At 43.4% G+C, this 8,999-nt stretch overlaps 1 long non-coding RNA gene across 1 annotated transcript; it reads left to right on the forward strand.

The window, feature by feature from the left end:
- The first annotated feature begins 2,852 nt into the window (after positions 1-2,852).
- On the forward strand, positions 2,853-8,645 carry LOC142073297 (uncharacterized). Its single transcript, XR_012670100.1, has 3 exons — positions 2,853-3,413; positions 6,951-7,088; positions 8,447-8,645. It is a non-coding gene; the product is annotated as an uncharacterized LOC142073297 (long non-coding RNA).
- Positions 8,646-8,999: the final 354 nt, after the last annotated feature.

The following is an 8,999-nucleotide window of genomic DNA, read 5'->3' on the forward strand; positions in this document are numbered from 1 at the left end:
GGACAAAGTGGATGAAGGAAGAGCTCTGGGGATTTCACTCCTGTAGCTAACCACAGAACAGGGCAAATTGTTTTTCCCCACTCTTCCCTGCAATGTGCTTCAACTGCGAGCTGGAAGTAGCGGGGAGCTCATTCTCTGTGCCCCATTTGCTCCAGGACCTCTCTGCTGAGACCAAAATGAAAAGGCCAGTTGTGATGGTTTGTGTGATAAGGGCATCCGTTTACTGGGAACTGAGTGGAGATGCCTCCCTACCACCCGCAAATTCATTTCTTCTAAGCAGCAGAACTGCCATTAGATGAGCTCTTATCCTGGGCAGACCTTAACTCGGTGATGCCCTAGATGTGAAAAACTCCCTATCCCACCGCTAGTACACTGAGCCACACCAGCTGCTGTGAGCAGACTTGGTAATGGAGCTGGTCAGGAATCTTTCAGTGAAACTTTCTTTTTGTCAGAAAACACCGATTTGTTGAAATCTGAACTTTGTGTGGGATAGGGTCGGTTTCCTTGAATTTCCTATGTTGAAGAAAAGTTTCCAAGTGGGCAGACCGTCCTGTTTCAGCACCATCAAAACAAAACGGTACCAGTTTTTGGCTCAAAATTGAAATTTAATTTATAGTAAAAACAACTAAAAAGTCTACATTAAAATTAAATAGTTCAATTAACCCAATTTTTTATACATATATTTTGGAGCGGGTTTGTTTTTATTTTTGGCCTGCAAAACCTTTCATGATTTTTGACTTTTCGTCCCAATTTGTGACAGGAACTTTTGTTGAAATCTCAAATTCTCGCAGGTCTGGAAAATGGTTTCCCAACCAGTTCTACTTAGCAAAGACATTTTGATTTCAAATTAACTTCAACTAGATTTCATATAAAACCTTGACTGAGCCAAACAGTGAAAACATGAGTAGATTGTGAACAGGCCCCAGGTGACGCCACATTGCCACCTCTTATCACAGACCTATCATTACATTCTGGCTAAGATCCCTGGATTCTGTGGGATCAACATGCTCAGTGTGGACACTAAGGGTGTTCTGTCACTAAGGGCTAACCCAACTTTACTATATGGCAGGCAGATGGGACACCCTCTGGAGAAATGAATGACTCATTGACCCTTCTCTGCATTCGATTCAGTCCACGCATGCTTATGCCCACCACTCTGTCTCCAGGACTGTTCAAACAGCATTCCCATCATGGCTGGTTTCCCCTTAGTAGAGTCCATTTTAGATGACAGCTATTCCTGGAGATAGAGAGAGCACAGTGAAGTGATGCACATTGCCTGAAGGAGTCAGTTAGCAACCTGGATGAGGATATTATCACAGCAAATAGAGAGGGGGAGGGGGTTCCTTAGTAAGAGGGGAAGCTACTGTTGAATTATGTGCTAAATGTATGTTGTGGCGGTGTGGGGAGCATGGCTCTTCCCCATTCCCCCCAAACTCAAGAAATATGTCCTCATATGAGCATGTTCACCACAGGGTATTTGGGTCCTCCCATGTAACCTCGTTTAATAAGGGACTAAAAATAAGAAGCCAAGCTCTGTCCTGAGTTTGCTGGTAGGATTGCATGAATATTAACAAAGGGAGAAACTGGTAACATCAACCCTTTGGATGGGAGGGGGCAGAAGGAAACTTGTATTGGCCACCAGGAAATCGCATGAGTAGTCTGATAGTTCTCGTCCAGTTCTGAGAACTGCGATTCTATAAAGGGAGGATTGAGTAAGGTCTGAGCTAATTTACATGTGCAGAGATGAAGGCAAATGTAAATAGATACACATTGCAGTTTTCATTATTCATAATTTACTTTCATTTCCATTTGTTTCCTAAAAAAGGAGGGATTTTTCTGCAGGATTCTTTGAGCGGGGATTAGTGAAAAAATGATTTCCTTAATCTTAAAAATAGCCTGGAAAGGTAGAAAAATGAGGGTACACTAGTTCGGACTCAGCTCCTGGCATAAGTGACAACAGCTCCACTGATGGCAAAAGGCCCTATCGTCTTATATCATTTTATTGCTCCTATCCCCATGCTATCTAAACAATGGTCTCTCTGAGCTGGGGTGAACAGGGATGGGGAAAACAGTAGTAGAACATGGATTGCATACTGGTTTAGGCCTAGTGTTCTGGAAATGTTGCTGTGTAGCAAGTGGTAGGCAGGATTAAGCTGTTATCTTGCTTCCAGGAGCTTTATTCAAATATGGCTGAGTAATTTCTTTTTATAGAAACAAGATTACTTGTGTGCCTTATGTAAGGAAACCTGTTAGTTTGGGTCCCTCTCCCTCCACCCTGGCCCAGACAGCCATCCTGCCCCTTGATCTGTGCTCTCTATGAACAAATAAATAAATATACAAATCCCCATTTTCTATGAATACTAAGATCTCTTCATTTAGCAAAAGGGAGATTGACTTTCAAGTGAAATCTGCATGGGCCTGGCAGCTGCTTTCCTGCAACGTGATTGAGAGCACCAAGTGGAATAGCCAGTGACAATCCCAAAGGCTTGGTCGGCATGGACCCTCCGCCAAGCCCAGGGAACGTTTCTAAAAGAGACAGCACACTTTCAATATGCAATCACGGGGCAAAGAAACAAGAGCAACATTTGAAGACGCCATTGATTTTTCAAGTATCCGTCTCAGGCTTGTTTTGTTTGACTACGTTGGGTGCTAGCTCTTGTTTCTTAGCAACACTAATAAGCTAATGCTTTGCATTTCTCCAGGAATCACACAAGATGATTAAGCTCAGTATTTCTGTCATAGCATCCTCTGCACATCTGTCTGCACACAATAGATGAAGAACAGCTCCGTTTCCACTGCTGTGGAATTTACAGGCCTGATGCCCTAAGGGTACCCAGTGTGAATATCTCTTTGTCATCTTCCTCCTCCGACAGCAGCAGGAATTATAAGCCCTGGGGCCAGAAACACCAAAGGGAGCCCATGTTCTTTAATGATGATTTTTCTTCTACTGCTCACAGTTCCCCTTTTAATTGTATTTTGTTATTTGGGTAAATTTCCATGTTTAGGAAGGAGACTGGTTGTAGCCCAAAAGCAGCAGGGATAAATGCAGACTTACAGCATCCTGTTTATCCCAGTTCTGGATTCCTCCCCAATCCCTTCATGCTTCTGATGCCCCTTAATCCTGATCTGAAGCCCCCACTGGTATCCTAATCCAGGGCCTCCACACAGCTCTGCCAATGCACCTCAATCCTGACCTGCAACAGCCTGTACAGCTCTGCCATGGCTGTACCCCCACACAGAGCAGCTCTGGAGCAAAGACATTTCATCATACAGAATTGTCAAACAACTTTTTCACACTAAACATGTCCCCTAAAGACTGTCAAAGTTTCTCAACCTCACTTCCACTGTCTGGTCCAAGAATATGAATCGAGATGGTCTCTGGAGGGTTTCAGAGAAGAAGCCAAGGCTCTTCGGTAAGTGATGCACGACTCACTCTGAGGGATGCTAGCCTGATGAAGTATTCATGAGGCTGTTGCCCTGATTATGAGCTTTCTCTCATGATCATCTTCAGTTTAACAGAGGCTTCACAAGAGAACCTCACACATCAGAGGCCTGCAGGTGGCAGCCCTCTCTCCACAGTCCTGCTAGATTTCTATTTATTTAAATTTAAAAGTAAATCAAATCCAAGACTGCTGCTGTTTGTGTTTCTTGGTGACTTTGGATCGGCTTCAGAGCTGGTCGAAGCAAGTACTACTACTGTGTGAATATATTTCAGCCCCACAGTGAGCTGAGGAAAAAAGAAAAAATGGTCAATGGGGCCTTGTGAATTGCATTAATTAAAGGAGCAATCAAGATATAAATTACAGGTCACATTTGTGCTTGGTATGACTCCTCTGACTTCAATGGGTTTATACCAGTTTTGTAAAAGGCCCTAATGTATATTGTAAAAACTAATAATCACTTTGGTGATGTGAGGGTTTCTTTAATTTAATCTCATTTATGCCATTTGTACTGGTTGATATTTTTTGTTCTTCTTTCAGTTGGTATAGTGAATCTAGGCCGGTCAGTTTCACATAACAGTTTCTACTCATTTTCACTCTCCAGCTTTCAGCTTGCTTAGACGCTTACAGGCAGCCGGAGTGAAAATGTAATACTCACTATTTATAGCCAGTAAAGTCCGCAGATATAATTTAGAATACAGGCAGGGAGATGATTTTTAGAATAGGTGTTTTTTTTCCCCACATAGTCTCTATTCTGACAATGTGTACTTTTAAACCCTGCTTCCATTGAATTAAAAAGAAATATGATAGCTTTGAGTTTCACTCATGAGATCACTATTGTATCTTTGGTGAAAGTTTTGCCTAGAAGGAAATTCTACTAGTTTTTAACAAGTTATTTCTGCTAAACTTTTGTCCTGGGAAGGAAAGGTTTGCACCCCCATTGAGTACCATGAACTGCTTCTATGGGCTCAGAGGCTCATGCTAAAAGAAAGAAAACATAGTGCATGGCTTTCTCTGCTTAATCATTTAGTGGAGCTGCTTTTAAGGATCTGAAATAAATTGCCAAAATTCCATAAATTGTGAAATGTTATCTGGTCTGTTGAAGTGCAGCTCCAAAACAGCTGCACTTCACTTTCCAGCCGGGGCGGAGGTGAGCACACAGCCTACTTCCCTCTACCACATGGCTCAATAAGTTGTCAGGAAGAAACCAGCAGTGACATTATGGCTGGAATGCAGAGGAGTGGGACAGGAAAGGCCGCTACACAATCTGCCCTGCCCTGTGTGAGTGTTTGCAGAGGCAGATGGAAACAGCCTATGTGCCTGCTTCCAGCAGAAGAGTGTTGATGGGGACTCCAATGTAAGCCTAGCTGTGGCGCTCTCGGGATGCTCAGCAAACTCGTTATTGAGTTAGGTGAGGTGTTTGTTCTCCTCGGCCCTCACAATTCTGCCCCTGGAGAGAGGCAGGAGAGAGAACGTAGGGCCCCAAACCGTGTATCAATGCTTGGCTTTTCTTTTTAAAAAATTCTTTACTTTCATGTCAATCGCAGCCATGGGTCAGGAAAGGAACGCGGCAAACTTTAAATACAAAAGGCAGAAAGTCTTCTCCTCCACCTGTTCCCCGGGTGCTCTGCATTTCCACAGACATGCCCAGGTGTGGTCATTAGAGCTGGAGGCATCATTCATTGCCAGTCATTTATCTGGTGAACTTACCCCATTTCTCTGTTTGTGAATCCTTCAGGCAATCATCCGAATATCTGCAAATGCGTTTATTTGTTAGCATTTGCCCAACAGTTTATACAAGCAAATGGCAGTGTGTGAATAGGTGGGGGCGGGGGAAGGGGGGCAGGTTTTTTGCAAACTGACCACTTTGTTCATGGAATATGATGACTGGTCACCTATATCACATGATGGTGTTTTTCTGCCTACTGGTTGGGTAAGTGAAACTTTTGAAATTTGAGAACCACAAATGATGAATAATACATTTACCAGTATGAATTTTGAGGTGCATAATTGTTTGTGCTAAAATATGTTTCAATTTGTGAATATTACCTCACCATCCTTGATGAAACACTATTGAAAGTTCTTATAGTCTTCAATAAAGGGAAATAACTCTCTGTGCCAGCTGGTTTTGTTTATCTACTGATTTGGTCTGAAACCATGAAGTTGTACATGTCACTAACCTGGATAAACTTGTGATCTTATTATCACTGACCTTGTCCTCCCTCCCTTGTATTGTATTTTACACTGACATGTTGCATCTTGCCGGATGAGACAGGCATCACATCTGTCCACGTATTTATATACCTTCCCCCACAAAGGGGTTCAGATATAGACTGGGCCCTTTGAGTACCATCACAATTCAGATGATAATGTTCATGCATAATATGAGAGGGGCCTAGATGCCACCACTTTGATTCATGAAAATATTTATGAACCACTTCTTGTATTTTGTGACCAGCTTTCATTATGGAGTTAGGTTAAACTCAGAGTTCTTGGTCCTCTTTTTCCTAGAGAGACCGGGATGTATTATAGGCAGAACTTAATAAAATGATGGCCTTCCCACTAGGACACTATTCTCTAGTTCTGTTTTAAAGTAGGTAATGTCTTTTGCCTTTCTGTTCTCACAACACTAAGGGCAGTTCCCCAGTCCCTACTGGGAGATTCAAGGGAGTGAATATCATGGTCCCAGAACATGTCTAGCCTTGCTGTCTTCCTGACAACTCCCGGGAAAGCTGCCATCTCCTGCATGGATTTACTAGCAATTCTTGGCTGCACCTTCTCCCAGATACCACAGCTGTCTGCTAAGCCTGTACATGCTCTGTGCAGGTCAGAACTGATTCAGGACTTTTATAAAGCACAGGCTTTTCACATCAGCTAAGCATAGGGAATTGAAACAAATACATACTAGGAGCTTGATACACATTGCATCCTGCAGGAGACAGCCATGCAAATACGCATGCCCATGCGTGCGCACACACACATATTGCATAACCAGAAAATGAATGGTTCTGATGTCAGTCTTTGCAAATCAGGCACAAGTATAAGTGAAATGGAAAGACTTAAATAGTATGGAGAAAAGAACAGGAAGCAAAGATGTAGGAGCATCTTTTGTAGGGCTCAATGGGCCACAAACCCTGAGTCTCAGATGCTCTTCCCAATTCATGGAAATAGCTCAATATAAAAAAATAAAGAGGGAGCATGGACAATGCCCTGATTGGGAAAATCAGTCGGCCTGCATCATTTCCATCATCTACTCAGCTCCCCTACCAATGGCGGGCTAGCCCCCGGAGGCCTGGCAGACGTGACGAATTGGCTGAAGCAACCCATACAAGATGAGGCAGACGATCTGGTTTCAATAAAATTAGTGAATTGCTTCATGGATGGATGGGAAAGTTGTGAAGCTCCAGGATTTGCTCCCCTCACAGCTGGATTCTGTTTGCCCATCGCTGTTTCCCTTTATTATTACTGTTTACACTATCTATTTATTTTGATATGTGTATTTAATGCCAGGTGCTAGATTGACAGCGCTGGAGAATGACATAGTCCTCAAAACATGTACAGCATGGGCAGCGGTAGTCGGGTGAACTTCCTCCATGCGCTGCCTCATGCGGGGGCCTCCGTCCTGATCTGGAGAGACCACCACGAAGGGTGAGAGAGAGTTCAGTCTACAGGTTCCTTCTGTCTTCGGCCTCTCTGCTGAGGCAGCCAATGAAGTAGGGGTGGTGCGGCTTTGTGGAGTATGTGTGTCCCCACTAGGAGCTGCACTGAGACCCACTAACTCACTGCAAAACAACCACCACCCTGTAAAGATTTTGGTCACTAGTGACCTAGGCTGGTTTGAACCCAGTGACATAGCTTCTGCTTCCTCTTGCCATGCATCTTCCTTTGCTTGGAGAGTTCCCATTGTCAGAGACTGGCAACTGGCTTAAAGGAAAATAGCCTTTCACCTCTGACTATTCAGAATTTATTGTGTGATTTATAGAACAATTACCAAATGTTGGGGGTCGCAGAGTCTAGTGGATAGAGCACTGGATTGGGAACCGGGGATCTGGTCCCAGTTCTGCCACTGACAGGCTGTGTGACCTAGCAAGCCACTTCACCTCTTGTCTATTTAGATTGTAAGTTCTTCAAGGCAGGGACTCTCTTTTTTGGAGTGCATAGCACATTGGGGCCCTGGCCCTACCATTCTGATCTAGTTATTTATTAGCATTATAATAGTGTCTAAACACTCCCAAACTTTACAAACTGCCTGAATGTCAGGAAACTCCCCAAGTTATGAAGGAAAAAGTGGGGCACTGATCATGTATCTGATAGGCAGGATCTAGCGCTGTTTAATGGACGCTCCAGCAGAGTCTACACCGAAAGGCTCAGCAAGCTCTCAGCACCCTGCAGCCTGCCTCCACTAGGTCTGCGAAGCCAGAACCTGTAAATGAAAAATAAATGTAAGCTCAAATGGAAAATGTGCTGACAAAGCCAGTGCCCTGGGTTACTTAATCGTGGTGGCATCCAACACATAATATTAAAATTACAACGTTACTGTGGGATTTGGGATCGACTTTGCTGAGCACTTCCAAAGGAGTGGAGATGCTGCATTGCCCTTGCGATGTGTTTAGGTCATGCTGTAGCGTTTAACAGTTGGCCCAATCCTGTGAGATACTTGAGCATCTTCTGGCCCCAATTTGGCAAAGCACCCAGGCATGTGATTTCATTGGGACTTAACCACATATTTAAAGTTAAGCACATGCTCAAATACTCTGCAGAACCGGGGCCTCCAAGAAGCTAACTTCAAACAAGGAGCACTCAGCACCTCAGGACTGGCTCCATTGTGGGAGCAGGTTCTCTTCTGGCTTGCTTTTTAATATTTCTCTGCACCTTTGAAAGTAATCAGGCTGCTTACCAAGAAAATGCCTTTTAAATCTGTAAACAGCTGTTTTCCCTCCTTTAATATTAGTGCAATTTAAAAAAAAAACCACTAAAAATTTAACAGCCCTTTTCTTATTTTGCAGTTTTTTGGGAAGCAGAGCAACGCCAGGGGTTTGTCAAGCATACTCCGTAACAACATGACATACAGCAATTACATCCCCAATAGTCAGCTTGGCCTGCTTCCCTCGCCTGCCTTTATTACAGTCTCTAACCTAGCCTTAGAGGACTTTCTGCTGTGTATTTAAATGAACGCGAAGGCAATAAAGGAATATTTATAAAAGGGTTCATGTTATGTCAGTTCTGTATGTTGTTATTTTACTTACAGTTCTTGGATGTCCTATTTTCTGGACAGGGGCAAGAGCAGTAATTTCTTCCCCTCCCCCAACCTCCGTCCCAAACAAATGTGCAGTTAATTCCAAATCTGAGAATGAAATATCAGCTTTCTGTTCTGAAAGGGAAAGAAAATCCAGAGCAAGATGGACCATCTGCAAGTAGTGCCCCATCCGCTAAATTTCTATGAAATCATTTTGACAAATTGTTTAGGAAAGGGTGGGGGGAAGCTCCATTAACTATACATTTGCTGTTAATTAATTGTCTGATTTTTGCCATGCTCCGCTTCCAACGGTTACATGATCT

This window comes from Caretta caretta, chromosome 9 (genome assembly GCF_965140235.1).
Source record: "Caretta caretta isolate rCarCar2 chromosome 9, rCarCar1.hap1, whole genome shotgun sequence".
Lineage (NCBI taxonomy): Eukaryota > Metazoa > Chordata > Testudines > Cheloniidae > Caretta > Caretta caretta.